This window comes from Choristoneura fumiferana, chromosome 13, assembly GCF_025370935.1.
Source record: "Choristoneura fumiferana chromosome 13, NRCan_CFum_1, whole genome shotgun sequence".
NCBI classification, from domain to species: Eukaryota; Metazoa; Arthropoda; class Insecta; order Lepidoptera; family Tortricidae; genus Choristoneura; species Choristoneura fumiferana.
In genome coordinates, this window is record NC_133484.1 from 12,232,253 (window position 1) to 12,254,458 (window position 22,206).

Consider the following 22,206-nt stretch of genomic DNA (forward strand, 5'->3'; position numbering starts at 1 on the left):
TTTACAATTGTGTTTTTATTAAGTAATTCCATTAAGTGCTCTAGTTTATTTTACAATTTCGGAATCATTTGTACACTCCACAAACGGCGTTACGTCACGATACTAGGGCTGTACAAGACCGGTCGGGTCACGCACACAGGCGCGAGTATGGATTAACGCGGCCTGCTGTGCGGCGAACGGCGAACGTCACAAAATGGCTGCCGTAAAAGCAAGTTTAGTGAAGAGTGAGTTACGGTCCGGGTAGATGGGGGCAGGGTGGGCCGGGCCAATGGCGTCTCGCTGAGCGAGCACGTTGCGCCCGCCAACTCTGCTCTTTCTTTTATAGTCGTCGTTGTTTTTCTCTGGCGCGCTTTTTCCTGATTTTTTGCGGAAAAGTGTTTTGTTTGCTTTGTAAGGAACGTGAACACAATGTATATTTAAGTGGTTTTCCCTGTCTGCAGAATGTACCTATGAAATAAATCGTGCTAACGTAGATTAGGACGGACAGGGGTTGATGATCAGAATATTTTACGGAGAGACAAAAAGGGTTTTTAAAATTAAAATACTTACCTAATTTTAATGTATAAAGATTGTTATTTATAGTTTTATCATCTGTTCATCTGTATTAGGTATTCATAAGATTCATAAGAAGTAGAGACTAATAGATATCATTTAATTATGATTTAATGAGATAATTATCGATACCCAGCCTATAAAAGTAGGCGCATTCCACTGGCTGGGAACAGGCCTCTTCTTAGAATGAGAGGGCTTGGGCCGTAGTTCCCACAAGGGCCCAGTGGTATGAGTACCAGAATGAATTTATTAGTTGAGGTACCAATGTTTTGTAATAAGGCTAATGTAATTGCAATCGTGACGAACAGCTTGACTGAAGCTAATTAGAAAAGGTCGGTGATTACTTTAATTGCAATAATTACTTTTCATTTATCTTAGTTAAGATCTTAGTCGAATCAATTATGAAGCCAGTTACACAAAACGACCATGTATTAAAAGAAAGTTTAACAGGTAATTTATTTTACCACATAAGATATCTAACCAATAAATATGTATTTACAGTCTCACCACAAAAATATACCATTTAGACTATTGGCATTTTGTCACGCCACAAACTGGCTAAACTTTCCACTTAACCTCAAAATACCAACGCTCTTGTGTCTGTCTACTTTCCGCCCCGAGCGTGCTAACCCTAAATAAATTGAAATTCCACTTTGTAACTGGATCCAGGCACGCATATCGATAAGGTTCGGCCTTGCCAGCCTTCGTACCCACTTACATAAAAATTAATATCCAACAAATTCATGTAATTCAAAATTTACATACCTACCTACCTGACTTTTATTAGTAAAGGTGAACTGCGTTTCCTGAATCTGATGATTTAAAGGTTAAAGAGAACTTAAGCTTTGATTTTTCTTGCTATCGAATATTTATTGTACTTACTTTAGTAGGTACACAAGATAGGCAAATTATAGCTCTGTAAATACTCATTTATTTACCCCCTTCATAAACTTATAAGTATTAAAACTTTTTTTTCTGTGTTTTTTTTTACTGTCAATATCATATATATTTCAATGTTTGTCAATTGTGTTTGTTAACTTATTTTGTACAATAAAGAGTTTACATACATACATACATAGGTACTGTCATATTTGTGATTTTGAAATTTGTTTTGACAGACAGATAAAAATACTTTACTTTTTGCTATCACATAATGTAACGTTTTATAATTGCGGGTACCTTAGGTACACCTTTCTATCGTACTAACGCAAAATGGGGTATGAATTTAATACGAGTAGTATTGCTTATTTTTTTTAGCCTAGTGGTCAATTTTATTACATTGATATTATCTACGAATATAATGTTTTTATTTATTTTTCATTGCTTATAATTAGGTAGGTACCTATATTCGTTTTATCTAACTTTATTTAAGCTCTTTTGTTTTCAGTAAATAATCAGGCACTATTTTTAAAGAAAGCATATTAATCGTCGTGAAATAATCTACAAAGATATCTTACTACAAATAGCGAGGCTAATAAAATGTTAAAAGTTATTACTGGGAGCGAACTCATCAGCAAAAGTTGCGAAGTAATAATTTACTAAGACGTTGCCCACGTCTCAGCGTCATGTAATATCTTCTCCTGACATATTTATTGTCTTGAGGGGTGAACCTTCTCCGAAGGGGAAGCCGAGCCATTGGACCGCAGCCAAATCGTACCTACAAAAAAATAAGATACAAAAACACCTTGATATTAATATAAATCGTTTCTTGTTAAAAGTTTTGTAAATTAAAGATTCTACGTTATCAGATTGATATAAATAAAAGACTCGATAAAGACGTTGGCTGGGTCTTTATAGTAATTATTTTCTGAATGTTTCTTTATTTACGGGGAGAGCAATGATAGCCGATGAATTTTACGAGTTGTGATATAGATCTGTTGACGAAATGTGTGCGACGGAGAAATGAGCTTGTCACAGTAATGAGGTAAATATTTTTGGTCACGTTTTGATATTTATGGAGGTGTTCGGAGTGTGGGCGAAACTAGGATAATAAAACGTGACAAAATTCTGTGACGAAAATATTTTCCCGATACACAAACGTCATCAAGTTTGTTCTATACAAATTGCTTTGGTATTAATATATAAATTGGTTTCGATTTTAGATATAACATTATCTACAGCTGTTAAATACAAATATAATTATTATGTCTACACAAAACTTACTGTTTTAGTGTCGATGAAAATGAGACCATGACGTTTTGCGGGAAATAAAACTCTTTTTTTTAAGTTAAAATGTGGTTCATCTCAATTTATTTCATGATTGTATATAATGACTTTCATAATTAATACCATGATATCGATGTAAATCGTTTTAGATTATATAAGTTATGATTTTCCGGACATATCCGGATTTCAGCTTTACTAGGTGAAAAACAAAGACGTTTTAATCAGGCGCATTCTCCAGTATCCAATATAAAATGTTCGGTTTAAAAAAATAGTTTTTTTGCACAACATTGAAATGACAATCCTATGTTACTTAAATATAATTAATTCAATTTCACATTGTTAGTGTGGGCCTGCTGCCAGGTGCAGGTTCAATGTAATAACTAATAAGTTTTGATGATTATTGTTTACTTTTTTTTGACATTCTTAAGTGCTTTTTTGAACATGAAACTACCGTGAGACTCACTCATATTAAATATAATGACCCGGATAACTCACGTCTTAAATCGAGTTAAACATAAAAAAATCGAGTTAACATGTCGAGCTAAACTCGATTTAAGACGTGAGTTATCCGGGTCATTATATTTAATATTCTTAAGTGCTTGTTATAGCCTAAATTAAATAAAGATACTTTGACTTTCACTTTACTTTTTAGTAATTACTTATAGTAAAATATTTGCCGCCTTTTACATCACTTAATCCCTTCTTAATCTTTTACCTAACTAAATAAGGAAAATCACTCAACTAATCTGTGCGTTGTCTAACAAGCAGACAAGAAGTACGGGGGTAGTTGTGTTTATTCAGGCTGCTGTCAGCTGCGAAGCAAAATTAAAAAGCGGACGCGGCGGTGTTCAGGGACGCACTTACCAGTATGAAATTTAAATTTAAGAACTGAATAATTAATACGAGTAAGAACAGAGTAACAATGAATAGCGATCTGAGCTACATTTGCAAATATTGGTATATAGGTTTAAATTTAGTTCATTTTATTCTTTTTTTCGTTTTTTTAATATCATTTGAGGGTCATGTGAAGTGTGTAAATAAATCCTAAATCCGTGAAAAAAGAATAAACCCCTGTGAATTTTCTAATACTTATATTTTTATTACTATTAAAGTTCTATTAATTAATTATGATTATTGCCATAATGATGTTGATGATATAATAAAAACAAATCACCAAACTCAGTTACAAAGGAACAAAATCTAGGTATACCATTTAAAATACGCTTTATCTTAAATTGTGCAATTTTGCAAAAGCTGATAAAAAGAAAATTTTGAAATAACCATTGAGGCAACTAGATGTTGTCTTGAAACTAGTCCGTAATATTTCAGCAAGTTGGATGAAAGAACATCCCTGTTACAAGATTGTGGTGTACAAGTTTTTTTTAATTATGATTAACAAATGTTTCCATACTTACATTGATTGATGTTGAAAGTATAGGTAGGTACGACGTCAAGCGTGTGACTTTATCTTTTCAGAGGGTTTCAGTCAAAGTTACTGTTAATGAAGTAAAACATTGCGGCTTTTACCCGACATTATATTCCCAATGCGATCGAAATATCCCCAATTACTGTTATGACACTTTGTACTTGTGTTATCAGTAGCTAGGTACAGTAGAGTTCATAAACTTGTGAGCAAACATTTGATCAAAAATATCTGAACACGCTTCTACGCCGTTAACAATCCGTCGTGTTCAGATATTTTTGATCAAAAATTTACTCACAAGTTTATGAACTCGACTGTATATACATACAATGCAGACGCCCAGTGAGAATCTAAAATTAGAAATGCAGATTATTAAGAGGTCTTGTTGATTAAAAGGGAAATTAAGGGGGATTAAAAAATCTACCACACAAAAATTTTGGTACAGAAATTATATAATAATCAGGTCATTATTATTTTACCAACAAGAAGCAAGATTAAATCTTAGCCCTTGCCAGATGAAAGAGAAGTAAAATTAAAATTATCTTATTTCTCGATTAAAATAATGCTGTGGAAAACCATAAAAAGCGCCAACTCCCATTTTTCCTTTACTGTAGGATTTTGAAAAAACTTTGTTTTTTTGTCATTTTCCCAAAAAAATGGTTAAGAACATTTGATGCAATGATCTTGTTATCCATGCTTTTTTTCTCTTGTGCTTGTGCTGGCAACCCTAAAAACGGAGAGACCGCTGGCTGGGGCGGGGTCGTCGACCGCCGCCCGCGCTCGCTCAGAAATATCGCCTTGCAATATCTCGCCCGGCTTAATCCCGCTCTGCAAACTAAACCTTACCCACGTAAATGGTATTATAATTATAATAAAAGATAAATGTTAAAGGTAATATATTTTTTTATCCTTCACTCCTAAGAAAACTAAATTCTATCTCTACATTACACTCTTGAGTAAACTTTTGAATCGTTTATGAAACGTACCTATTTACTTATTTTGGGATTGAGTTTGCAAATGGTCTTCTAAATTACAACCTGGGGAGAATTTGTTGCGGTTTTTGTATAAAAAAAAAAAATTATGCTACAGTGGCTTATGATAGGTAAGACCATATTAATAGGTACTAAACTTTTTCATGACTTCCTATTTAATTTTATATAGTGGGAATCTATGTTTAAGCTTTTTAGTAAAATACTGTTTGTTACTTGTTTGCCAAATATAAGACTAGCAATTAAATCCTCATAATTTATGTGGGTATGATTTCCATACATTACAAGTATTTAATTAGATGAGAGCCTCTTACTTAACATGTTTAAATGACTTTTTCACAAACCACTCCAACCAATTGCCTAATTTGGTAGAATATAAGATATTTGATGAGAATTAATTAACTTAAATGAGAAATATTATACATTCCAAGACATAGGATTTTTCATGAATTGGTATAAAAGCAAGCACAATAGTTATTTGTGTCACAAGGGAGCAAAATGGTGTATTTACGGCGAGGGCGTACATTGAATCCAGAATGTAGCGAAGGATTCTGCAATAAAATCCTGAGCGTAGCAAGGGATTATAAAGCAGAATCCTGAGCGTAATGAGGGATTTCAGTGGTAACGCCCAAGATGAAAATAATTTTGCTCCCGAGTGGCTCATACAACTTTTCACACCGAGCATTAAGAAACTTGAAAAAAAAATCTAAATATTATTATAGAACAACCAGCATAGTAAAATGGCTTGGCTTTACAATTATCAACTTCAAAAATGGCATTTGCAATAAAATACTTAGAAAAGCATTGAACAGAAAAGTTGCACTTTGCTTCCACGCGTCAGGGAGAAAAAGTTACTTTTCTGAAGGAGAGGTGTGAAAAAAATATTTCAAAGTAGAGGAAGTTGACGGCATAAAGAGCTTGTTCAGATAAGTTATGTGAATATTTAACTTCATACGACAGACGGAACGATTTTGTCATGCACAGCTCCTTTTATTAAGTTATTTTAATTTTGAAATCAAGATTTGAGGTACGCTTATCGACTCTAGGTAATAAACATTCGTAATGAGTTGAATTGGTATTTTTAACGTCTTCTTTGCAAGCACCCATGATTTGCCGGTTGTTAAGTTTGTTATAGTTTTAATACGAGTGTGGATAATTATAACAAATAATAAGTTGCCTAGTAATGCCATGGTAAGATAATACAGACATTAGGTCAGGTTAGATTAGTACATTTTGACAGTCATGTCAGTCATTCAATTGCATCCGGCGGGTGATTCCAGTAAACATTCGATTCCTTAACATATTTTTCTCTTGCTTAGGTAAGCATAGTAGGTATTATTAAAGTTTATTTTGCTCAATATTTTAGATTATTTTTCGCTTAAAGCGCCTATCAGTAACAAAAACAATCCGCCTCCCTTCGAATGCTAAGAAATAATACATTCAGTCTTATCTTCTATGACATTTTTGAGCTCCTTGAATAGCTTATAGATAACCCTTATCTTGTGAACTATGCATGCCTTAAACCAGTAGGTTGTCGTATTTTTATTTAGTTTGAAGGAACTAATTTTTATTTTAGTTTTAATTAGAGTAATATTGTATTTGCTAAATGACTAAATATTAAAAAAACAATTACAAAACTAAAACTAAATATAAACTAAACTAATTTTACAAAGAATAAATGTAGTCTACATTTACTGCCACAGGCATTGACCCCAAGGTACAAAGCGCGCCAAACCTCCATAGCCTCCGTCAAGTACGGGCCACCAACATCAACAGAGTTGGAAACGTTTAGAATCTGTCTGATGAGTGGCACCGAAGTGTTAACGGAGGATAAGAAGGCTGGGAACACTGTGCTTGAAGTTGTTCTTTAGCCAAGCCAACCCAATTTTATTAGAAGTGAAGCTTGGGCCCAACAGCAATCGTCAAAGATACTGTTAAGTATTTTCAATACCGTTTCTCGCAGTAAGGCGTCAACGTCTACGGTAAGGTGCGGATAACTTAACTAAGCATTTAATTTCTCTTTTTTGTAATATTTTTGTGTAATTTCTTCTTTTTATTTAGTTCTTGTCCATTTGAGATTGTTTTTGTTTTGTTTAACAAGTGTACATAATTGTCCTCTTGAGATTCACTTGACTTACAAAAAGACTTTCAATAGGTAATTAAATTGTCAATAGTTTTTTCTATAACTGTAGAACTAAGATTTCCTCTTAGGAAGCAAGGACTTGGGAATACAATGTAGGTCAGGCGCTCTAGCATCAAATACCTACCCGAGATTATAGGTATAAGTTTAATTTTATTTACAAGTCAACAATAATTCGAGCCGTAGTGCAATATTTATAAAGTGGCGAGTGGGTAATCCGGGGGCGATTTTTTTATTAAATTACATTTGTGAAAATACCATTAAAAATAGATAATTTAAGCTTTATTTAAGTTGGTCAATCACGCCAAAATGTTTAGTTTCATAGTAATAAGTAGGTAAATAGGTACATTTTTAAGTCTTTCAAAATTAAATTTTCACGGATCTTATTTATTATGTTTTGATAAACTGTATAGAACACGAAACGCAAAATACAAAATCAATGAATATAAATCATGCAGGTGTACTTATTAAGTTATAGATTTAGATTACTTAACCATGCGGTGACCGGCAGAATTTGATTCTGAAAGCTATCGTTTTAATTAAGACGTTTCACAGACCACAAGCGCTATATTGGACCCAGTCCTGCCAATAGGTATTTACCTACATAGCTAACCTATAAATAGCGGCCTCACGCACACACGTACGCAAAATGACGTTGTTTTAACTTTATTTTATTTTTACACTCGCTCGCGGCCGAGAGCGCGCAGCCTGTAATTTCGCGTTGGTCGCGGCGCACAGGCGCGCACGCACCGATCAAAATGGCCGCGCTCTCCATGTTTAAAATTTAATATTATAGAAAAGTCGTTTTCGCGCGATAAAACAACGTAGACGCAACAATTTGTTATTTCCATGGGAAATCAGTGTGACGCGAGAAACGTGTGCCGCAATCCTTGTGTTATCGGCAGACGGATTTAGTTTTTGCACATTGGCTTTGTAACTCCGGTTTATAACAGTGACTTAAGACTTTAATTATGTTCCGCACTGTTTAAGAGATTGTTTATAATATACGTAAGTATCTTATTTGATAACTTAGACCTAGCATTCCTGAACAGTCTTTTCAGATTTTTTTTTAAAGAAAAACATCATCTCTACCTTCAGCGGTTTCTCTCGAGGTTTAGTGAGGTGTAATACAAAATACTAAATAAGTATCCTCTTTGTCGCTAACTAAGCTACGTGTCAATACTTATACTTTCTTTAACATTTTGTTGTTCATTGTCATAGCTAGTCTCTGCTAATCAAAATGTACAGGATTATCATAAAAGGCCTTGTGCTCAGTTCCTCGACACGTTCCAGCTCGATTCAACTGCTGATTATTCATTAACTTCACATCAAAAATTTACACCTGGCAAAGATTTTCTTGGTATAAAGCCGAGTTTAGACTTGCAAGAATAATCGTACAAGTTGCATTACATTGCGGCGCTCGATTGAGCGCTACAAACTCGTTGTTTTTACGGCCTCGCAATGTAATGCAACTTGCACAATTATTGTTGCAAGTTTGAAACTCGGCTTAAAGCCTCAGTTATTCAGAAACCTACTTACTTCTCCCCAGAACTTAATAGCATGACTACATAGGAGCATCACAATGCGCACGACCTCGCCGTAACAGAGGTCGGCGAGTCTTCCATCTGCTTATTTATAGTTAGACAACGTTTGTCGATGCGTAAGCGCTCAGATATGTGTGATCCTAGTCAATACTGAAACAGTTTAGAAGTTTTTTGAAAGCTTCGCGCGGAACGATCCTTGTACTCGTATCGTAGTTGACAAAGAGCAGCCAACGGGACAGCGGATGCCGCGGTTGCACTGTACCAAATAGAAGTAATTTGTTATATTGACATGGATAAAGATATGTAGCTCTACTGATTCTTTTAGCAAATGGCATATACATTTGTTAGGGTTTCTTAGTTCTACATGGAACTCTTATAGTTATTCATAATAAAAAAAAGCTCTTATACTTTGGGCGTTGCCCGTCTGTACGCGGTTTAGCTTCAAGAGTGATAGAGCTAGGAAGCTATAATTTGCGTAACTATGATATGAGTACATACCTTTGTTACCCCCCGACAATATTTTAAAATTAAATTTAGAAAAGGCTAAGAATTTTAGAGCACCTACACTGAAAAAAATAGATTTTCTAACAGTAACAAAAACATTTTTTTACAAGCAACAATTTTTTTTGTTATTGTTAGAAAATCTTTTTTTGGCTAAACGTCAAGTAGCCAAACTAGTTCAGCTATCTTTTTTTGCAGTGTACCTACCTACTTTCCCTACACGTAAACTGGGGATGTTTTTTTTTCGTGTAAACACTCTAAATTAGTCTAACCGTCTACACATATGGGGTATCGTTGGACAGGTTTTTCAAGAATTATTTTGCTAACACGATTTAGAGGTCCGTTTGCAAAATATACTTCACCCACCACAAGCTAAACCGTTGACTTGAACAAACAAAACGAAAACTATTATAACTTAACTTAGGGATAAGTTTGCCTTTGTACATATATCTCAATGTCTGTCTATTGTGTTTGTTACATATTTTGTACAATAAAGAGTTTACATACATACTTACATACCTATCGAATAATGATCGATGAATATTTTAACATTGAATATTTGCCGCTTGTTGCGTTGCCACATTGTGCCGCACGTACTTGGCCAGTTTTTGTCTATTTAGTATAAAATAATTTTTTTTTTTCATGAAGTTTCTTGGCAATAATGATATTTCTGAGAGCGCTGGAAGTTTAAAAATGTGAGATGTTGAAGAGCCCTTAGCTGCCTACTTACTGAACTACTACTAAACGTTTTGATTTGGTGCGGCTAAGATGCTAAGAAATATGTGAACAGTATCTAATCTTTTTTTCCAGCGCAACAATACGTGGTTTGAATACATATCACAACTGGTGTTTTTTATGCCATCGTTGTACTTATTCTAACCAGCTAACATTTATAATGTTTAAAACTTTCGTGATTTTCACTCATAATTAAAATACCACAAACGGGACTTATCACGCTGAACACACGGACCCGATCCGACCTGACGAGTGTCTCTCGTGTGTTTAGCGTGATAAGTCCCGTTCGTGGTATTTTAATTATCACTTGACGGAGAGGAGAAGCAAGCTGGGCACCATTTATTTCAATAATATTTTTTTGACCTATGAATGCTGGTATTTCCAGGCTTCTGAAAATATAGTTTGGCCATATCAAAAGCTAAAAGAATTATTTTCTATAAGTTAGGTAGGTATTTATTATCAGTTCATGGTATTCATGCATAAGTGGAAAATACCCTTAAAATATGTCTATTTCAATGTAAAAAATACTTAACCATGAAAATCGGGGCATGTTAGTCTGTTATAATTTTAATGAAGCTTTTTTTTGTATTTGGTAAGTATGATATAGCACGAGTTTTATGTCATAGCAATAGAGGTAATAACGGCGTAATCTATTGGGCATTCGCATGTCCAACACTAGGTATTTACATTACGAGTATAGGTAGTTTGAAAATATGGTGTTGTGCTCCAGTGTGTGTAGAGTCCATGTAGGAGCCTCAAGCCATAATGTCAAATATAGCTTATTGAACACAGACTTGATCCCAGTTGGATCATGTTAAGTATTCATCAGAGACAGACAAAATGAGCGTATTCTTCTCTCGTTTATTTATGGTTCATTGAAGTAAGGTTGAATTGAAGTTTGAGGCAATAAGTGTAAAGTCAGGGATAATTTTACTCCACTCTCATTGTTCATGGAATTTATATTCGTTTTTCTTCTTATGTGCGCAGAATTTAATAAAAAATATTTTCTTCATATAATTTATGTACGTGAAATTGACTTGAAATTATGAAATTAAAATAGCTACCAAAATAAAACTGGTATAATGAGATGCTAAATATATAATAATAAAAAATATTTTACGAGTAGTTATATACTTACTCTGAGTTTTGCAATGAAATTTTTGATTTAAAGTATAGTCTACGCCTTTAAACCGGTACGCTTTGAACATTGATATAGGTATTGAAAAAAATAATTTTATGAATTACAACTTTAAAAAATAAATAAATAAAAATTATAAAGGTTTTTAGTTAATCGATCTAACCCCAGCAGCCCGTGAAAATTTTCCGCATGTATTTTAAAACACCTTGTATAACTTTAGTTCCGGCAGAAATTCTACGTACCTAGGTAGATGAATGTAGGTAGGTAGGTACTAAAGTAATATTATCATCAACGAAGCTACTTAAAACAACTAGTAGGTAGGTGCAATTTTCGTGACTGCTAACTGATAACTTTCATGTGTTTCTTCTCCACGACCGGTGTTCGTGAGTTTCTGAAACTTCGTGGCACACGTTTGCCGATGTGCGTGATATGAACACAAGTAATTTATGGGTGCGAGGGTAGGTTCGCGTAGCAATATTGATGTTTAAATAATGTTAGTTTACGAATGAGTACTCGTAAACTGAATTTTCTCGATGACTAATAACAGATAACTCTTGTACTTTTATTAGCAATACAGAAAACAAATATTTACCTGACTAATATCATAAAAAACAATAAGATTTTTTTTTTAACTGTAGGTAGATAGTTAGTATTAAGTTAATAAGCGGGCATAGGGCATATCATTTAAAAACCTTTTACCGCATAGTAAACTATTAGAAAACTATAAGCTAAACTAAAATTACAAAGTAAAAAAGTCGTCAAGATTTTCTGCCATAGATAGGCATTGACCCCAAGACACTGGCCGCATTAACTTCCCTGAACTGAACTGTTATTCCTAATCTTTGCGAGACGTAAGTGCTCTAGTACTTATAATGTTTTTTGTAGCTTATTATATTAACAACAACGGCTTTAAACAATATTGTATCCCATATTTACTTGAAAGTTCATTGTCTTCGAGACATTTGGCATCAAAGTTGAACAATTTTAGGCCAAAAAACTGGTTTTCTGGCCATAACTTTTGTGTTAATTAGTTTCAAATGAAAACTCTAGTTCAGTTTTTAGAGACGTCAAAGACGTAGATTGATGAGAGATGTAGATTTCGTATATATTAGATCTTTCTCGTCAATAGAGATACGAAATAAGTGTTTTTTCAGACAATAATTAAAAAAATCAAACAAAATTAAGTATTAATTTTTGTTTGAAATCCGGTAAACAAAAATGGAGATAAAAGATTGGAGAACCGATAGCCGTTTGACTAATAATTCTATATGTAGTGCAAAAGTAGGAGATATGATTCAAAAGTTGTCAAAAATCGATAAAAACCTCGGGTACCCCCTTAAGTGGTTAAATTCTTTTAACTTTTTATTTCTATTTAAGTTTAAAAAAAATGTAGTGCGATTTGATGAATTAGGCTTCGTTTCTACCAAAGATGTGCGTGGATGTGTTCCGAGGAATGTGTTTTTCATGAACCAATAGAAACGCTTCATTTACACATCGTCGCAAAGCACATCTCTGGTGGAAACAGCTGAGAGGAGCGGGGCGAGGTAAATGAAGCGTTTCTAATGGTGAATGAAAAACACATTCCTCGGAACACATCCTCGCACATCTCTGGCGGAAACGGACGGAGCCTAATTGGGTAGGTGTACCTAATTTTCTAAAGCTAAATCTAGAACTGAAAACTGTGTTCTTTTATTTGAGACAATACTCCACAGGAATAACTTTATTTGAAAATAAAATCAAGAGGTTACTTTACTACGGCACTGTACCTGTTTGGGCAGTTACTCCGAGTAGGTTCAAGTACGTACCAGTCTGGTGCTGTCATATACAACGGAGTGTATACCAACCTACCTACGTGCTCCTTGGAATGGCAAAATTTTTATCGCATGCCCGTTATCGTGGTCGATCATAAATCTGTTTTCAAATCGTGAGTCGCCATTGCTGCCTTGGCGTCGCTGCAAGCCGATATTACCAAGCCCCACCATACCAAACCATACCGTTCCCAACAGTATTAAAGTATAATTTACGGTGTCTAGTGATCTGTATTTATCACGATTCGGAATGTAATAGGGTTTATTGTCGCATTGTACCTAAGTATTTGCCAATGCACGTAAAATACTAGGCGAGGTTCTCAAAATGCCAGACTTATTTACGGTCTACGAACGTCGTCTTTCGAGGCGACCGAAGCTCTGAAAGATAATGGCTATCGTTGAATTATATCCTGAAACGTTTGCTAGATACAGCACGTAAAATACAAACCGAACTGGCTGAAAGAAAACTGTGTTTTATAGCGACATAAATTTTAAAACTAATCGGAATTATTTCTGGCCATTTAATAAGGAAAATAAATTTTAAAATTATGTTCACCTCGCGTTGTTTTAGATCTCTTGAAATGCTTCAAATCAAAGGTTACGTGAAAATTCAAATTACTTTCTGGTTTATTCTAAATCATACTGACTGGCTACCTTAAATATAATTAGACATTTGATTCAGATTCATACGGAAACGCTATTGGTTTCTTTCAACCGATGTACCAAGTTAATGAATAAAGCTAGTCGTCGAACTTTGTACCGGAAAACCAGTCACTATAGACCTACTATACCTATAGATAAACCTATATTATAGCTACACTGAGTCAGTTTATTGGCACACTCAATAATCATTTATAGCTTTCTCAGCAAGAGTCAATTATGTTAGATTAACTCTCCAATGATTCCAAGTGTGAAATGGATACAGGAAGGCTTTATTTAAAAACAATATAGAGGTGACTATCATATCGTAGGGGATAGAAGTGGAAGTTTGAATATTACTTTCATGTTCATTCTGATTTTATTGACAAATCTGGTTGAGCCTTCTTCATAAAAAAGTAAATATGTTTTTGCAGTGCTGTTTTTTAATATTTTGTATTTTATCTAAGTCTAACTTTCTTCACCATGTTGATACAGGAACGTGGCTTTCATAAATGTAATAAGTAAATATAAAACATTTATGGAGTTGATTTAGCAGAAACAGGCAATAACCGTTGTTTGCTACAGCAATTAAACAGCGGAATTGGATTGATAATGAAACGAATACGTATGTATTACAATGCAAAATGTACGTTAATGAAATGTAATCAAGCGGTAAATTAAAACGATTCATATCAGTTTTCGTTTAAGTAAGAACACTTTCCTTTAAACCTCTAAAGAACATGCTCGACTAGTGCTCGTGCAATGGATGTCTGTTTTTTACATTATATTAAGTAATATTGTAGAGAATAAGTATTTAACCAGTAACTTTTAATTAAGTTTATTTGCAGCGCGTCGGTAGCTGTAAAAAGTAAACCTACGAGTTTATATCTAACAAAAGAAAAGCTACCGCATAAATCAAACTTTTAAAGCTATTGTATCGATACACAAGTTCTCGATAACAGCACGTCATAATTTCAAACAAATGCTATGACTAGCTTGTGTACTTTTCAAGTTCCTACGTGCTGGTAAAGTGTATGTTTAAGTTTTTCTCGTGTTTGGAATTAGGTACACGCTCTAAAGCATTAAAAAAAATTTTTTTCGTTACAAAAGTCGCAAATTCACTTCTTGGAATGGAAAACCTCTACAGCATTATTAAACCCAAATTTCCTACAAAACTGGCCCTCCCAAATTATTTGATTTATGATTATAAAGAATCTAGCAATTAGAGAGAGGCTGCGGGCTCTGCGGGTCTGATTTATGATGATTCGCTGTAATCATGGACTGTGATCCGTCAGAGTAATTCTATTTTATGTCAGTTTCTGATGAATGGCTGCGGTTTGACGCCATCTTAGATTGAGCTATGTAATTGCGGTCGCGTTCTGGGTATTATGTGCAGATAAAATAGATAAAAGTGTCATGGGAAGAGCAGCAGCTGAAGTTCTTTAAGCTAGTTTTGATGAAGAGCTCTATTGACCACAGGATTTTAAGTTATACTTAAGATGTTTTCTGTGGCTGGTTATAGGTATCTAGAACCACAAAAGTTTTAGGTGCTTTACTAGTAAAATCCCCTTCTTTTTCTAAAATGTCATTTCTACAATTTTCTAAAATTTCATTACAGCGGGTCTATATCGGAGGGCATACAATTTTATTATTAGTCCTATCGTTGTGACGCATAACGTCTTTTGTCCTAATAACGTATGGCATACACTTTGTTCCGCATATTTTTGATTGTCCAAAATTGTTGCTCCTATTATCGCTTAACCTAAATATTATTTGTCCTATCGTTTGATGTGGCTAAGTTTCAGCTGTCGAATGATTGATGTGCATAATTGTAATTGTTATATTATAGTAGGGATCGTTTAGGGATGATAAAAAAAAATAACCTCGAAGCCTCGAAACCTTCTAACCTAACCTATCCGAGTCGGGGTGCGCCGGATGGCCTTGCTGGCTCGCTTCGCTCGCTCGCTTCAACATATGGGTTTTAGGAGGTTTTATGTTAGGAATATTATGCTTTAGGTAATTAGATTTTAGAGTTATCAATATTAGGACAAACTTGCTTTAGGACTTTAAATGAGTATACGCAAAAATTATTAGGACAAACGTGTAGTATGCCATTCAACATTATGCCAAACATTTTTAGGACAAAAAACGTTATGCGATACGACGGGCACCCCATTACAGCACATTAACTAACCCTACTAACAGTAAACGTAAGTACAAGGTTACAAAATAGTTTTTTTTTATTCTACTTGATGACAAACAAGCAAGTGGGTCTCCTGATGGTAAGAGATCATCACCGCTCATAAACTTTTGCAACACCAGGGGTATTGCAGATGCGTTGCCAACCTAGAGGCCTAAGATGGGATACCTCAAGTGCCAGTAATTTCACCGGCTGTCTTACTCTCCACGCCGAAACACAACAGTGCAAGCACTGCTGCTTCACGGCAGGATTAGCGAGCAAGATGGTGGTAGTAATCCTGCATTGTAGCACCTGCATTGGCATTTTAGCATAAATATTTTTGTTTTGCAAATAAGATTGACTAGGAAAATGGAATGCAAGTAGACAGACAATAATTATAGTTATGGCTTAAATTTACCGACTAAGCAATAAATTAGCCACCTACCACAAATTTTAATCTACTTAATGTCAATTTTGGAAAAAAGCCAATTGTCACGAAACTGTTTAAGAGTTCTGGCCCACATCAAAGGTTTCCAAATTTATAGTTTAATAAACTAACGCTATTTTAAACACAGTCATTCGTAAAGGTAGATAAATATTTAGTAAATTCATATGAAACATGAATCCCTACTAAGTATATATTATAATAATATTATAAATGCGAAAGTAACTCTGTCTGTCTGTCTCTTACGCTTCAACGTCGAAACCACTGAACCGATTATGATGAAATTTGGTATATAGGTAGTTTGAACCCTGAAGATCAACATAGGATACCTTTTACCTACCACAAGGTTTAATGTAACGACAATTTCGTAAAGTGACCCAAAACTTTTCGGATTCCTTATTCGGAGTTGAAAAAAAAGACTTAACAAATTAACGTTATTTTAACATATTAACGCTATTTTAACAAATAAATACATTAATACAATATTTTGAAAATTTTATTAAACATAACATCTCAAATATTTGACTGATACAATAAATAAAATGAATAAATGGTTGATAAATCATACAAAATTCTTGATCAGTTTTTTTGATCTTTTTTTTATACGTGAAATGTAAAGGGGTTTCAAGCTTTTGAAGGACTCAATTTAAAATAATGTCGTAGGCAACTATGAAATATTGTTTAATTCGTGTAAAAAGTACTGAATACTTTTGTTGTTACTGCATATGGAAATCTTAGTCTGTCATGTAATGTTACATGTTAATATTGACGAGACTCTTCAAGTAGGTATCTTACACAAAAATAAATAAATACTATTTCAAAACTAAATCATGCCAGCAGATAAAGTATCTATACCTATAGCTTTCAAGGGGTACTTCGCATGTCCTTACCCCATATAGACTCCGTCACCACGTCGGCTACAGAAGGCAATAAATAGGACAATAAACGTAACACTTACCTTAACATAAAGAGATCGACGTTACATACAGCGATACCGCGTCATCGGCTGTCGTCGCCTCGGCGTACCCGCGCGATAAACAAATCGTCGACTCCACTCAGCGTACCCTCTATCGTGACCATAAAAACTTAACTATCCGGTAACACGAACACACCTGAATATAAATCACGACAAATAGTATGTACTTATCAAAATATGTACGACACGATCGCACCGAAAGCCACACTTGAAGAAAAACTAACGATAATGCTCTCATACCACGCTAAGCCCACTCGCTTCAAACACTCGAAGCGAACTAAAGAAAGTGTAAAATTGAAAGTAACGTTTACCGCAAACCCCAAAAATATTTGTCCAAAAGAATCAATTGCGACGTTATGCAAATTCCACCCTATGAATACAGAAACCTATGAGAAGGACAATGAGCGCAATATTATCGGGCAATTTTTGAACCGCTCTTCAACCGGTTCAGTGGGACTGTTCGAGCTCAACGTTGTCTTACAAAAAGAATTCATAATTTGCCTAATGCGTATCGATAATTTATGTAAACGTTACGCAAGCCAGGCTTTTGTCAGCCGTACCTACACTTTCGGTTTCAGCGTAGTCATTTGCATAAGAGGGTGCGCACAATGCTCGGACGGGCGTCCCTTTAACAATCCTTTTCGTTTCACTTTTAGCGTGTATTGTTGATATTTTTTGCGGGTACCCAATAAATAAATCAAGCCAATTTGTACGGTCCGACACTACGTGGCCTGCGCCCTATCGGGCCACTTTGTTGCCTATGTAAACAGGTTCGTGTTAAATTATGTAGCTGACGTTTATGTAAATTACAGGTATGTTGTATGAAAAATTGTAATTGATGTTGAACTTTTCAAAGGTTTATATCCTTAACCGTGAGAAATTTGCTGAGAAATCCTGCCTTTAGAGCCTCGGGCGGGAAAATCGATAGTTACCTACCTACAACTGGTAACATCGTCTACTTAGACGACGCTAAGCCCAAGGCCAACAAACATTGTTTTATTGTATGTGACTAATTTGTTTTAATTAAACAATAATCATAAACATTGAATCAATGGCAAATGATGGTAGAATGTTTGAAATAAACGCCAATAACACACGTCATTATAGCGTGTAATATCGCTTTACAACTTTAAGGCAATAAATAAATTGACTGCCGTTTGTAAATTTTATTACGATTTAAAAGTTGATGACTGTTTGAAACGAAATAATTGATTTATGCGGGTATTAATACTTAATTTGATCTGCGCTAAGAGTTGGTTAGTTGCCGGTTGCTGTTGCTAATTAATGACTAATTTCGAAGCTTCAAGTTCACAACCTCTAGTTAAGCTATACTAAATCTTAAATATTATAAACACATTACTTCATCCACAATATGTGTATTTAATTTTAAAACTTACTTAATCTGTAAATAATTATGATTATAAAATGCAATTCCCCGGTCATGCCTCTTTATTTATGAACATTTAATAAACATACTCACTTAAAATACCGATAGCAACTTGGCATAACTATATCGAATCAAGGTTCAGCTTGAACTAGCTAAATTATGTTTCTAAATATGTTATTGATACGGTAAAATTTTACTTACAATGAGCTATTTTTACTTTTAAACTAGCTGTTACCCACGGCTACGTTTGCGAATAATTCGTTTAGCGTGTGCCCGAGGGAATAACATGATGGACCATGATAAAGCTATCCTATGTCCTTCTCTGAGTCTCAAACTATCTCCATACTAAATAACTGTGGCCCGCGACTTTTCGCGAATTCGTTATACCACGTCCACGGGAACTGTACAATTTTATGGGATAAAATATCCTATGTCATATCTAGGGTCTCATATCTCCATACCACATTGCATCACGATTGGTTAAATACTTTAAATAAACATAGTCGGGTAAAGACCAATAAGTTGCACACCTTAACGGGAGAATTGTCCATAGAAATGTATGATAAATTTTCGTGACACAAGGGAAAATAATAATAATTCTAGCTACCCGCGTTAAGGTGTGTAACTTTTTGGTCTTAACCCACTTTCGGACTTGTAATATTAGTAAGGATAGTAAGAAAATAAAAAAGCTCTACATTATAAAATGTAAACCAATGTATCTACCCACAGCGAGTAAAACATTTTGTTTACTTTGCTACTAAACTAAAATAATTGATACAACTTAAATCTCACATGTAAAAATAATACTTCGGTCTTCAGTTATGAATAATAATAATAAATATTACGGGATACTTGACACCAATTGACCTCGTCCCAAACTAAGTAAAGCTTGTACCTAATATGGACTCTAGGCTACGGATAAACATACTTATACAGATAAATACAATCTTAAATACATATTAAACATCCAAGACTCGAGAACAGGCATTCGTATGACTGAAAAAAAAGGATAGCTGAACTAGTTTGGCTACTTGACGTTTAGCCAAAATTTACTAATTAGGAACCAAACATGCTATTACTAGCTTTTGCCCACGGCTTCGCCCACGTGGAATTCAGTTATCGCGCACTGTTCCCTCGAAAACTGTGCATTTTCCGGCATTAAAAGTAGCCTATATCACTCTTTGGCCCATAAATTATCTCTTTGCCAAAAATCACGTCGATCCGTCGCTCCGTTTCGACGCGAAAAACGGGCAAACGAACAAACGCAGCACTTTCGCATTCATAATATTAGTATGGATTGCAAAACTGGTTTTGTAAGATATCTCCTAACTTTTAGCTACTAGTAGGCCTTAGTTTTGTGGTCACTCGAGTTATGTTACAAGCAACATTTTTTTTGTTGCTGTTAGCAAATCTTTTTTTTTCAGTGCTATTCATACAAATATCTACCCCGGCCGGGAATCGAACCCGGGACCTCAAGCTTGCTAGTCAGGTTCTATAACCGCTTGGTCATCCGTTCGAACATAAATGAATGAAAACTTATAACACTGGTCCAATTCATAATGTCCCTGGTACTATGTCTAGTCTACAGTCTCAAATTATAATATAATCTCTTAGAAACATTTAAGTACTGGTAATCAACGTCAATAGTTCGACAGTCAATGAGTGGGAAATAATCCATATCAATGAAACAGATTTACGATAGCACCTGTTAGTGGCAAGCTAATCATCATAAGCATTATAAAATAATCGTAGTAACATTTTAGTATCGCCATAACCCGTGCAGTAAGGACAGTAGTCCATCACACCATGATGTTAATGGTCGGGCTTTTCTACAAATGTTTCAGTATTTTAACATGTGTTAATAATCAATAAAAACGTTTTAATGGTACATAAAAAGTTGAGATTTACTACGATTAGGCTCTGTATTATGATTGGTCGGAACGTGCCAGTTTTACAATGTTATTAAAATTACGCTTAAGTTTCATTGACTTTCGCTGTTTCTTTGCTATTATGATGTCACAATCAAAGTTAATGACTTATGCAAATCATTCGCTACTTTTAATACGGGCGTAAAATACGCGTTTGCGTTTAACGTGGCGTTCAAATAATCATAATATTCAAATGAAAACGTTCACTTCGACGAGTGAATTGGTTTTAAAATTGCCGCGACTTAAAAAATGCTCTTACTTTTTTCTATTTAATGAACGCTCAGCTATTATAAGAGTAGAAAAAGATACTTTATCTAAATATGTAAATCCATTTAAAATAAATCTGGATTGAAATGAGTTTCGTGTTAGGGCAGTAACTTACGAGTCAATTCTGTAATGGCTTTCACCGCAGGTAGGCTGCATTCAAGGCGAGGTTCATTAGGCAACCACTTATAATGTATCAATAAATTAACGGTTCCACTACGATTACAAACAATTATATAAAAAAATCGTATTCGTAATCGTAATCCTATTCATATTAAACGCTTTCTACTTTTACGTTACAGCAGGTGTACCTACTATAATTAATTATAATTTGGTATGAGTACTAATATGATGGAAAATGTTTTAAGTGGGTAAAATACCTATAGATTAAATTTTAAATTAATTTAGTGATAGAATTTTTACTAATATTTTTGTAGTTTATGGAAATGTAGGTATCTAACTCATGATCTAGTTCTACCTTCTTCAATATAAAGTGGTCTACCTACAGTAGTATAGTTTCCTACCTATCTCATTTTATTTTACTGAAATAGTGATTACCTATTCTGCCTTTTTTGAGAACGTTCAACTATTGAAACTTTTCAAACATCAAGAATATTAAAGGGCTGTTTCAGCATCCATTGATTAGTGTTAATTGACGGTTAAATGTGATGCCGTCTCTATTTGTTTTGTTCGAATAGACGGACACGGCATCACATTTAACCGTCAGTTAACACTAATCAATGGATGGTGAAACATCCATTAAATGTGTCATATCATGAATAATCTCACCTAGAATACCTAAGTGGCTGGGCATTGGTCTAAGAAAAGCACGTTTTAGGTATTTATAAAAAACTAGCGGACCCGGCAGACGTTGTCCTGCCCAAAAAAACTACATTAATATTATGATAATTAACATACAAACAACAGCGCCATCTAGCGAGTCCAATTTCATTTCCAAACCATCAACCAACGTTGTTTTGCTATATCAATTATCAACCGACTTCAAAAAGGAGGAGGTTCTCAATTCGGGTGTATGTTTTTTTGTATGTTTGTTACGCGATAACTCCGCCAATTTTGGGCCGAATTTCAAAATTATTTATTAGTTCTAAAGGACATACCAATTCAGGATCTGATGATGGAATCCTAGAGAAATCGAGGGCAACCCTCGAATGTTTAAAGCACACCTATAGTGATTTTGGCATTTTTAACACCAAGTCAAGTATTTACTTTCAGAAAGTATCATTTGGTGAACTGGACCTGATGATGAAGACCGTAGGCACCGGTACTCTGTTATAAAATAATATAAATATGCCGTGATTGAGCTTAATAGAATCGTTGTGAGATGTACTTTGGCTACAAATCACTAAAAACTATGAAAAAAAAATAACAAAA

General features: G+C 34.5%; 1 protein-coding gene across 3 annotated transcripts in view; it reads left to right on the forward strand.

The window, feature by feature from the left end:
• The window catches only part of LOC141434082 (homeobox protein abdominal-B-like), a 122,130-nt gene that overhangs the window by 47,330 nt on the left and 52,594 nt on the right, over positions 1–22,206 (forward strand). The window contains exon 1 of one of the 3 annotated variants that reach the window (XM_074096357.1): positions 7,998–8,278. The exons of the other annotated variants lie outside the window; for them this stretch is intronic. The gene's annotated coding sequence lies outside the window, so the exon portion shown is untranslated. Of the gene's footprint in view, positions 1–7,997; positions 8,279–22,206 lie in introns of those variants that run through there. 3 annotated transcript variants of the gene reach the window in all.